We start from the raw sequence: 2,544 nt of genomic DNA, 5'->3' as shown, positions 1-2,544 counted from the left end.
TTAACTTCAAAATTTTAAACTTAAATTAATTTCAAAATTAAGATTTTTTGTTAATGATTGAGTAAAAATTGATAAACTAAGACTAACATAAAAATCCCACTTATTGTAGGAAACCAAGTAGATTTTGGACAGTGGTTGCTCCAAACATATGACTGGAGATCACACCAAGTTCACTCAATTAACCTACAAAAGCCTAGGAACGGTTGCCTTTGGAAACAACGGTAAACTCAAGGTAATTGGTATAGGTAATATTGAATTAAAAATAGATTTCATAATTACAAATGTTCTACTTGTTGAAAATTTTAAATACAGTCTTCTGAGCATAAGTCAATTATGTGACACTAGGTATAAGGTAAAATTTCTATCTACAGAATGTTTGATCAAACATCTAGATAATCCAACTATAAGCCTAAAAGGCTTTAGAAAAGACAATATTTATGCCATTAACTTAACCTCTAAAGGGTTCAATCAAGGTCAAATTGACCCAACACTATTTGTGAAATCAATAAAAGAAGATATTTTTATAGCTCAAATTTATGTAGATGATATCATCTTTGGTTCAACCAACTCAGAATTTTTAAATGAATTTACAAACCTAATGGAACACGAATTCGAAATGAGTCTGGTAGGAAAATTAACTTATTTTCTAGGGTTACAAGTCAAACAAACAAATGAAGGAAATTATATTTATCAACAAAAATATACTAAGGAGTTACTTAGAAAATTTGGAATGGAAAATACTAAAGAAATAAAAACACCTATGGCCGTAAACACAATCCTGGATGATGATCCTAATGGAAAACCAGTAGACTTAAAACATTATCGGAGCGCAATAGGTAGTCTACTTTACTTAACTGCAAGCCGACCTGACATTTTATTTGCGGTTAGTATGTGTGCTCGATACCAAACCTGTGCTAAAGAATCTCATTTGACTCAAGTCAAAAGAATCTTTAGATACCTCAAAGGAACCACGAATGTAGGTATTTGGTATCCTAGGACCAACAACTTTGAATTAATAGGATATTCTGATTCAGATTATGCTGGATGCAAATTAGACCGCAAAAGCACAAGTGGTGGATGCCAACTACTTGGTCCATCCCTTGTCAGCTGGTTTAGTAGAAAGCAACACTGTGTTGCACTATCTACAACTGAGTCAGAATACATAGCTATAGGCGAGTGTGTTGCACAAATATTATGGATGATGCATACTCTAAAAGATTTCAACTTAAATATCACAAATGTAAAAGTATTAATTGATAATATAAGTTCGATTAACTTAACTAAGAATCTTGTGCATCATTCAAGAACCAAACATATTGAAGTTAGGCATCACTTCATCAGGGATCATGTTACTAAAGGTGATATTGAACTCAAGTACATTGAGTCTAAATCAAATTTAGCTGACATTTTTACAAAACCACTCCCTGAAAGTGAATTTAGCAACTTACGACGACAATTAGGGATGTGCTCAATAGCCTAGGAAATTTCAAAAATCCTTTCAAAAATGATTTTATCAACTTATAGGCTAAACTTGTTTGTTTTCAAAATTTCCATTCTTAGACTTTCAAAAACAGTTTTTGCCTTAGACTAAGTTTACCTCCTTAGAAAGCATGTACCCATAGGACTAGTTTTTGAGCATCTCACCAACACCCTAGGGTTACCTTGCTTGTGTTTGACAAACATAGAAAGGGGTGAGATGCATAGGCCAACTGTCTAGACCTAAGATGCTTATTTCAGTGCATCAGCATAAGTCTGGACGTTAAATACAAATCAGATATTAATCAGATTAAAGTTCATCAGTCAAGTCAAACACTGACTTATTATAATTAACTTAATCTGACTAACCTAGTGAACGCTACTATCTTCTGATAGTTAGTTAGTACCTAATTGGTTAGACAGCTGGTTAGAGATAGGTATCAAATTCAGGGGGAGAAATATAACTATTTAGTTTGCCAAATTGAATTTTAAACTTAATTTTGAAAATCAAAGTTTAAAAACAACTTGTTTAAAAACTGACTTCTTCAAGTATTTTAAACCGCTTTTGAATCTAATACCTTTTTGAAAATTTGATTTTGGAGAACAAATTTTATAAACACATTCTAAAAATATGTTCTCACTTTTACCAAACTCCTTTGAAAACTAAAAGTAAAGATTTAAACTTAATTTCACTTTGAAAATTGTTTTGAGTCTAGTTCTTAAAAATTTGATTTTACTCAATTTTGACAATTTGATTTGAAGGAAAAATCTTACAAAATTTAGTTTACAAACTAAGCTTCTCAAAATTATTTTTCTTGATTTTGAAAAAAAAATATATATATATAGATTTTTTCAAACTTAGTTTTGGAATTTTGGTGTTGAAAACTTATGTTTATATAGCATTTCAAACTTATGTTGAAACTTGTTTTGAAAATTTTTTTGAAATTTAATCCTTATACACTTATGTTTGAAAATTAACCTATCTACACTTAGCATTTTTTCTAAAAACTAAAAGCTAATGCTTTAAACAAGTTTTCAAACTTTAGACTCCCCCAAGTCAATTTGATT

This window comes from Zingiber officinale, chromosome 5A (assembly GCF_018446385.1).
Source record: "Zingiber officinale cultivar Zhangliang chromosome 5A, Zo_v1.1, whole genome shotgun sequence".
Taxonomy (NCBI): Eukaryota; Viridiplantae; Streptophyta; class Magnoliopsida; order Zingiberales; family Zingiberaceae; genus Zingiber; species Zingiber officinale.
This window is presented reverse-complemented; position numbering follows the sequence as displayed.